We start from the raw sequence: 9,911 nt of genomic DNA, 5'->3' as shown, positions 1-9,911 counted from the left end.
CCGTCCGCCTCCTACGCTCCTATGCTCGAGCTGCTGAGCGCCGCTGGCGAAAGTCCAAGCACCAAGCCGACCTCACACACTTCAAATTTATCCTTTCCTGCCTTAACTCTGCCCTCTCCTCCGCCAGGCAAAGCTTCTTCTCCTCCCTCATCGACACCCATGCCCGTCACCCCCGCCGATTGTTCCGGACCTTTAACTCTCTCCTTAGGCCCCCTGTTCCTCCCCCTCCCCCATCTCTCACCCCTAATGATCTGGCCACCTATTTCCTCACGAAAATCAACACGATCAGGTCTGAGCTCCCCAAAGTCACCCCTCCGCCTCTCCCCTCCCCCCCAACAACCCCCTCCCCTACTTTCCCATCCTTCCCTGCAGTATCCTCAGAGGAGATCTCCTCCCTCCTCGCAAGTGCCACCCCCTCCACCTGCGCCTCGGACCCCATTCCCTCTCACCTTCTTAAAACCATCGCCCCTGCCCTCCTCCCTTCCTTAACTTCTATCTTTAACCACTCAATCTCCAAGGGCTCCTTCCCCTCTGCCTTCAAACACGCCCACGTCTCCCCCATCCTAAAAAAACCCGCTCTTGACCCCACTTCCCCCTCCAGTTATCGTCCTATCTCCCTACTACCCTTCCTTTCCAAAATCTTAGAACGAGTCGTCTACAATCGATGCCTAGAATTCCTTAACTCCCATTCTCTCCTAGACCCCCTCCAATCTGGCTTCCGTCCCCTCCACTCTACCGAGACTGCTCTCTCTAAGGTCACCCATGACCTCCTTCTTGCCAAATCCAATGGCTCCTACTCCATTCTGATCCTCCTTGACCTCTCTGCTGCCTTTGACACTGTCGACCATCCCCTCCTCCTCCGTACCTTATCTCACCTTGGCTTCACGGACTCTGTCCTCTCCTGGTTCTCCTCTTACCTCTCTGGCCGATCATTCTCGGTCTCCTACGCTGGAGCCTCCTCCCCCTCCCATCCTTTAACTGTTGGAGTTCCTCAAGGGTCAGTTCTTGGCCCTCTTCTGTTCTCCATTTACACTCACTCCCTCGGTGAACTCATTCGCTCTCACGGCTTTGACTACCATCTCTACGCAGATGACACGCAGATCTACATCTCCGCCCCTGTCCTCTCCCCCTCCCTTCAGGCTCGCATCTCCTCCTGCCTCCGGGACGTCTCCACCTGGATGTCGGCCCGCCACCTAAAACTCAACATGAGCAAGACTGAGCTCCTCATCTTCCCTCCCAAGCCCGGTCCGCTCCCAGACTTCTCCATCACCGTGGATGGCACGACCATCCTTCCCGTCCCGCAGGCCCGCAATCTCGGTGTCATCCTTGACTCGTCCCTCTCGTTCACCCCACACATCCTATCCGTTACCAAGACCTGCCGGTTTCACCTCTACAATATCGCCAAGATCCGCCCTTTCCTCTCCACCCAAACGGCTACCTTACTATTACGGGCTCTCGTTATATCCCGGCTAGACTACTGTGTCGGCCTTCTCTCTGACCTCCCTTCCTCCTCTCTCGCCCCGCTCCGGTCTATTCTTCACTCCGCTGCCCGGCTCATCTTCCTGCAGAAACGATCTGGGCATGTCACTCCCCTTCTTAAACAACTCCAGTGGTTGCCTATCGACCTCCGCTCCAAACAGAAACTCCTCACTCTAGGCTTCAAGGCTCTCCATCACCTTGCCCCTTCCTACCTCTCCTCCCTTCTCTCTTTCTACCGCCCACCCCGCACGCTCCGCTCCTCTGCCGCCCACCTCCTCGCCGTCCCTCGGTCTCGCCTATCCCGCCGTCGACCCCTGGGTCACGTCCTCCCGCGGTCCTGGAACGCCCTCCCTCCTCACCTCCGCCAAACTGATTCTCTTTCCCTCTTCAAAACCTTACTTAAAAATCACCTCCTCCAAGAGGCGTTCCCAGACTGAGCTCCTCTTCCCCCTCTACTCCCTCTGCCATCCCCCCTTTACCTCTCTGCAGCTAAAGCCTCATTTTCCCCTTTTCCCTCTGCTCCTCCACCTCTCCCTTCCCATCCCCACAGCACCGTACCCGTCCGCTCAACTGTATATATTTTCGTTACCCTATTTATTTTGTTAATGAATTGTACATCGCCTTGATTCTATTTAGTTGCCATTGTTTTTACGAGATGTTCTTCCCCTTGACGCTGTTTAGTGCCATTGTTCTTGTCTGTCCGTCTCCCCCGATTAGACTGTAAGCCCGTCAAACGGCAGGGACTGTCTCTATCTGTTGCCGACTTGTTCATCCCAAGCGCTTAGTACAGTGCTCTGCACATAGTAAGCGCTCAATAAATCCTATTGAATGAATGAATGAATGAATCTGAGGCTTTCCAAAACTCCTGAGACTCTTCTCTCCAAATTCCCATCTTATTTCCCTCATTTTCTCCCTCTGCTCCCATCAAGTTCCTCTACCTATGCTTGCTTTTTGTCTTGTGCTCTTTTCACTAGGGCTCACTGTTTCCACTTGACATAGAAAGACGGTCCTTTCCATGTTAAGGAAATCAGTCTGGGCCTGGAAACCAGTGAACCTGGGAACTAGCTAATCCCAGCTCTACCATTTACCTGCTGTGACCTTGGACAAGCCACTTAATTTCCCTGTGGCTCGGTTTCCTCATCTGTAAAGTGGGGACTGAATATATGTTCTCCCTTCTATTTAGGCAACACTATGGGGGTCAGGTAATGTGTCCAACCTGATCATCTTTTATCTACCTTAGCACCTAATCTAGTGCTTGACACATAGTAAGCACTTAACAAAACTCTTCCTTCCTTCCTGCAAATAATAATAATAATAATAATTATGGTATTTGCAAAGCGCTTATTATATGCCAGACACTTTTCTAAGCGCTGGGGTGGGTACAAGCAAATCAGGTTGGACACAGTCCCTGTCCCATATAGAGCTCACAGTCTCAATCCCCACAGGCATCCAGTCAATCAGACCATAAATCAATTGTATTTACTGAGAACTATACTAAGCGCTTGGGAAAACACAACCTTAGAATTGGTAGATATGTTTCCTGCTCACGAGAAGCGTGAACCCAGTTGATAGACTAGGCTGGGACTTTCTGGACCATAATCCCAATAATAATAATAATAATGGTATCTGTTAGGCACTTACTATGTGCCAGGCACAGAGAAGTGAAGTGATTTGCCCAAGATCACAGAGTAGACAAGTGGCGGAGCTGGGATTAGAACCCATGACCTTTTGATACCCAAGCCCTTGCTCTACCAGCTAGGCCAAGCTGCTTCAGGGCAACTCTTCTAAACTATGTCAGAAGCCTTTAAGGCCTGCCCACCGAATGATAATAATATAAATAATTGTGAATTTGTTAAGCACTTACAGTGTGCCAGGCATTGTACTAAGCACTGGGTTCTAATTGACATAGACAAATAGGACACAGTCCTTGTACCACATGAGGCTCACAGTTTAAAAAGGAGAGAGAACAGCTGTTGAATCCCCCTTTTAAGATAAGGAAACTGAGGCACTGAGAAGTAAAGTGACTTTCCTAAAGTCACACTGAGGGTAAGTGGTAGAGCGACATTAGAACCCAAGTTTCCTGTCCTCCGAGTTCCAAGATCTTTCCCCTTCGCCATGCTACCTCCCAGATAGCTGCCTGTACCTTTTTTATATGTTCAGCGGAAGAATGGGCAAGAAATCCTCTCTCAGTGACAAACGCTCCTGGATAGAATCTCACCTTCGACAGCTTCGTCTCTGAACTGAAGCATGACTGTGTGAAACTATAACTCTGTGTCGGCAAAGAGAATTTGGTTAGGTTGTCCACAGGCATCCAGTCAATCAGACCATAAATCAATTGTATTTACTGAGAACTGTACTAAGCGCTTGGGAAAACACAACCTTAGAATTGGTAGACATGTTTCCTGCTCACGACAAGCGTGAATCCAGTTGATAGACTAGGCTGGGGCTTTCTGGACCTTAATCCCCAAAATAATAATAATACTAATAATAATGGTATCTGTTAGGTACTTACTATGTGCCAGGCACTGTATAAAGCGCTGGGGTGGAGCAGTGTGGCTCAGTGGAAAGAGCCCGGGCTTGGGAATCAGAGGTCATGGGTTCAAATTCCTACTCTGCCAATTGGCAGCTGGGTGACTGTGGCCAAGTCACTTCACTTCTCTGGGCCTCAGTTACCTCACCTGGAAAATGGGGATTAAGATTGTGAGCCTCACATGGGACAACCTGATGACCCTGTATCTACCCCAGCACTTAGAACAGTTCTCTGCACATAGAAAGCACTTAAAAAATACCAACATTATTATTATACAAGAAAATTGGGTTGGACACAGTCCTTGTCCCACATAGAGCTCTCAAGTCTTATTCCCCATTTTGCAGATAAGGTAACTGAGGCACAGAGAAGTGAAGTGACTTGCCTAAGGTCACACAGCAGACAAGCGGCAGAGTTGGGATTAGAACCCCAGTGCTTGACACATAGTAAGCACTTAACAAAACTCTTCCTTTCTTCCTGCAAATAATAATAATAATTATGGTATTTGCTAAGAGCTAAGTATTTGCTAAGTCATGACCTCCTGACTTCCAGGCCCTTGATCTATCCACTACACCCTGCTGCTTCATGTAAACTCAAAGTGGCCAGGGAATTTATGTGTTTATTGTTGTATTGTAGCCATGAGCACGGCTCCAGTACCTGGAACTTAGAATGTGAGCTCGTTGTGAGTAGGGAATGTATCTGTCTGTTGTTGTACTCTCCCAAGTGCTTAGTACAGTGCTTTGCACACAGTAAGCGTGCAATAAACACGATCGAATGAAGGCATGAATGAATGAGATCTCAAGGGGGGACCCCAGACCATGACCACACCCAACTCGCTGTGGTTATTTTTCTTGTTTGTTTCTTTTGACAGTATTTGTTAAGCGCTTACTGTGTGCCAGGCACTGTACTAAGTGCTGGGGCAGATACAAATTAATCAGGTTGGACACAATCCATGTCCTACATGGGGCTCACAGTCTTCATCCCCATTTTACAGATGTGGTCACTGAAGCCCAAAGAAGTTAAGTGACTTGCCCCAGGTCAGTCAGTCAACTTATTTATTGAGCACTAACTGTGTGCAGAGCACTGTACTAAGCACTCGGGAAAGTACAATATAATAATGCTGGTATTTGTTAAGCGCTTACTATGTGCAGAGCACTGTTCTAAGCGCTGGGGTATACAAGGTAATCAAGTTGTCCCACATGAGGCTCACAATTTACAATATTGTTTTTACGAGATGTTCTTCCCCTTGACTCTATTTATTGCCATTGTTTTCGTCTGTCTGTCTCCCCCGATTAGACCGTAAGCCCGTCAAACGGCAGGGACTGCCTCTATCTGTTGCTGACTTGTTCATTCCAAGCGCTTAGTACAGTGCTCTGCACATAGTAAGCGCTCAATAAATACTATTGAATGAGGCTCACAATCTTCATCCCCATTTTACAGATGAGGTAACTGAGGCACAGAGAAGTTAAGTGACTTGCCCACAGCCACACAGCTGACAAGTGGCAGAGCTGGGATTCGAACCCATGACCTCTGGCTCCCAAGCCCATGCTCTTTCCACTGAGCTACGCTGCTTCTCTCAATATAACAGATATATTCCCTGTCTACAGTGAGCTTACAGCCTAGAGGGGGAAACAGACATTAATATGAATAAATAAATTAGAGATAGGTACATATGTGCTGTGGGGCAGGGAGGGGAGATGAATAAAGGGAGCAAGTCAGGGTGATGCAGAATGGAGTTGAAGAAAAGGAAAAGAGGGCATAGTCAGAGAAGGCTTCTTGGAGGAGATTGTGCCTACGATAAGGCTGTGAAGAGGGGGAGAGTAATTGTTTGTCTGATATGAGGAAGGAGAGTGTTCTAGGCCAGAGGAGTCTGTGGGCAAGAGGTTTGTTTAATTGGTTTTATGGGCTATGTAAGTGCTTACTATGTGCCAGACACTGTACTACGCGCTGGGGTAGATACCAAGCTAATCATGTTGGACACAGTCAGTGTCCTACATAATGTTGGTATTTGTTAAGCGCTTACTATGTGCAGAGCACTGTTCTAAGCGCAGGGGTAGATACAGGGTAATCAGGTTGTCCCCCATGAGGCTCACAGTCTTAATCCCCATTTTTACAGATGAGGTAACTGAGGCCCAGAGAAGTGAAGTGACTTGCCCACAGTCACACAGCTGACAAGTGGCAGAGCTGGGATTCGAACCCATGAACTCTGGCTCCCAAGCCCGGGCTCTTTCCACTGAGCCACAGTGGGGGTCCCAGTCTTCATCCCCAGTGTACAAAGGAGATAATCGAGGCCCAGAGAAGTGAAGTGACTTGCCCAAGGTCACAACAGCAGACAAGGGTTAGAGCTGGGATTATAACCCAGATCCTTCTGACTCTCAGGCCTGAGCTCTATCCACTAGGCCACGCTGCTTGGGTCTTCAAACCTAACCACCTCCCTCTGCCTCTGTTCCACCTGCCACTCGCGGGAGTCCTGACGCCTCTTCTGAGACAAATCAAGAAAAATGTTAAACTTCATGAGAACCTTGAGTCTCTGCCATCGACTCTGTCCCATGACACTGCTGTCCAGCACAGGGGCGCAGAAGAGATCAGTGGTAAACCACTTCCGTATTTTGACCAAGAAAACTCTATGGACCCACTACCAGAAAGATTGCAGATGGAGAGTAGGGCGTTCTGGGGAAGATGTGTCCGTGGTGTCTCTGTGGGTCGGAGACGACTCGACGGCGTAAGGCGAAACAAAACTTCATGGAGGTTAAAGAGAAAATTATCCTTTGGAGGGGGAAGCAGAATGTACGTGGGCATCAGCAAACAGTCCTACTCTATCCAACGCCTCTTTCTGCCCAGTCGGCAGATGGATCGAAGAAACAGCGGAGTAAAGGAAGTCAAGAGATGCAGAGACTTAGTCTTTGCCTGAGAACTATTCTTTAAGCTTCTGTTTATTATTTTTATTATTAATAATGATAATGATTGTGGTATTAAGTGCTTACTATGTGCCAAGCTCTATTCTAAGCCCTGGGGAAAATATAAGGTAAGCAGGTTGGACCCGATCCTTGTCCCACACTGGGCTTACAGTCTTAATCGTCCTGTAACAGATGAGGTAACTGAGGCCCAGGCAAGTGAAGTGACTCGCCCAAGGTCACACAGCAGACAGGAGGCAGAGCCGGAATTAGAACCCTCATCCTCTGACTCCCAGGCCCGTGTTCTTTCCACTAGACCCCGTTGCTTCTCAAGCACTTTCCCAAGCATTTAGTACAGTGCGCTGAACTCAATTGTATCTTCCAAACGCTTAGTACTGTGCTCTGCGCACAGTAAGCACTCGATAAATACGATTGAATGAATGAATAGCCACTCAACAGATACTCTTAAGACTATTTCTCCTCTGTCACGCTGGGTAGTTACCCCTGCCTCTAACCACTTGACTGGCTGCTCCAAAGATAAATGAGAAAATGGGTTCCACGGTACTTTGAGGTCTAAAGAAGAAAGGCTTCATATAAATCCAAGGTATTATTTCTTCTCTGGTTTTCTTAGCAGAGGAGTTTCATCGCTGGAAGTAGATTCGAGGAGCCTGGGCCGAGAGCTTTTCAACATTGTGGGATATTACTAGGGGGCTACAGAAGTCCTCTGAATAATCAAGATTAGGCAGCAAGAGCCCTTACGTCCCCTCTTGAGCAATAGTAGTGTTACTGGTTATGGGAGGACTATAACTTAATGGGCAGGGAGTGTGTCCGTTTATTATTATATCGTACCCTTCCAAGATCTTAGTTCATTGTTCTGGGCACCGGAAGTGCTCAATAAATACAACTGAAAGAATGAATGAACGAATGAATGAATTCAACTGTACTCCTCCTTGTAGATTCCTGTATATGTATCCCATTTGATGAATTGTACATGCCAAGCGCTTAGTGCAGTGCTCTGCACATAGTAAGCACTCAATAAACACTATTGAACGAATGAATGAATGAATTCAATTGCATTTATTGAGGGCTTACTGTGTGCAGAGCACTGTATTAAACACTTAGAAGAGTACAAAATAACAATTAACAGATGCATTCTCTCCCCACAGTGACCTTACAGCTTAGAGGGGGAAATCCCTCAGTCAATATTAACAACAACAGTGATAACAATAATAATAATGATAGTTATAATAATTGAGATATTTGTTAAACGACTATGTGTCAAGCACTGTCCCCCACAGCTTTTATGCACCTACCTGTAATTTTATTGATTTATATTAATGTCTGGTCTCCCCCTCTAGACTGGAAACTCACTGTAGGAAGGGAATGTGTCTGTGATATTGTTATATTGTACTTTCCAGGCAGTCAGTTGTACTTATTGAGCACTTACTGTGTACAGAGCACTGTACTAAGTGCTTGGGAGATTACAATAGAACAATAAGCAGACAGATTCCCTACCCACAATGAGTTTATAGTCTAGAGGGGGAGACACACGTTAACATAAATAAATAAATGACAGATATGTACATAAATGCTGTAGGACTTGGAGGGGAGATAAATAAAGGGAGCAAATCAGGGCAACCCCGAAGGGTGTGAGAGAAGAGGAAAGGAGGATTTAGTCAGGGAAGGCCACACTGAGCGCTTAGTACAGAGCAAAAACTTAGTAAAATACTCTGCACACTGTAAGAGCTCATTAAATACAATTGTCGGTCTGACTGACTGTCCTTTCTAAGCGCTGGGGTAGGTAGGAGTTAATTAGGTCAGACACAGTCCCTGTCCTGCACGGGGCTTATAGTCTAAAGTAGGAAAGCAGGTAATGGTTTGCATTTATTGAGCATTTATTATGTGCAAAGCATTTTACTAAGTATTTGGAAGCATGCAATAGAGAAATATAAGTGATCCTTGTCTTTTGAGGAGTTAACCTAGCAGGGGCAAATTACTTCAAAATCAATTACAGGTAAGGGAGGCCACCCAATCTAAAGATATGTGCATTAGTGTTTTGAGGAGAAGGGATGGGTTGAGTACCTAAGTGCTTAAGGAGTAATTCCAACCTACCCCCTCTACCTCCATCTCCATTTGCTTTTCTTCCACTCCCTTCTCCGTCACCCTGACTTGCTCCCTTTATTCATTCCCCCCTCCTAGCCCCACAACACTTATGTACATATCCGTCATTTATGCATTTGTATTAATATCTGTCTCCCCCTCTAGCCTGTAAATTCACTGGGGGCAAGGAATGTGTCTGTTATATTGTTCTATTGTACTTTCTCAAGCGCTCAGTACAGTGCTCCGCACACAGAAAGCTCTCAATAAATACTATTGATTGAATGATTGACTGAGAAGTCAATGCTTATTCTCCTTTCCTCTTAGATTGTGAGTCCCATATGGGATAGGGGTTGAGTCCCATCTGCCTGTTTTGTATTTCCCCTAGCACTTAGAAATAATAATAATTATGGTATTTGTTAAGTGCTTACTATGTCAAGCACTTAGTCAAGCGCTTAGTACAGTGCTCTGCACATAGTAAGCGCTCAATAAATACTATTGAATATTGAATGAATATGTGCCAGTCACTGTATTAAGGGCTGGGGTGGATATGAGTAAATCGGGTTGGATACAAGATGCTGTCCTATGTGGGACTCAAAGTCTCAACCCCCATTTTACAGGTGAGGAAACTGAGGCGCAGAGAATTGAAGTGACTTGTTCAAGATCACACTGCAGAAATGAGGCAGATCCAGGATTAGAACCCATGACCTTCTGACTTCCAGGCCCGTGCTCTATCCTCTACACCGTGTTGCAGTGCTCGACAAATAGTAAGTGCTTACTAAACACTACAGTTATTATTATTATGATGATTATAAGTATTCTTATTATTATCATTATTAGAGAAGCAGCGTGGCTCAGTGGAAAAAGCCCGGGCTTGGGAGTCAGAGGTCATGGGTTCGAATCCCGGCTCCGCC

This window comes from Ornithorhynchus anatinus, chromosome 1, assembly GCF_004115215.2.
Source record: "Ornithorhynchus anatinus isolate Pmale09 chromosome 1, mOrnAna1.pri.v4, whole genome shotgun sequence".
Classification (NCBI taxonomy): Eukaryota; Metazoa; Chordata; class Mammalia; order Monotremata; family Ornithorhynchidae; genus Ornithorhynchus; species Ornithorhynchus anatinus.
The sequence above is the reverse complement of the archived record's forward strand: the minus strand, read 5'-3'. Positions refer to the sequence as shown.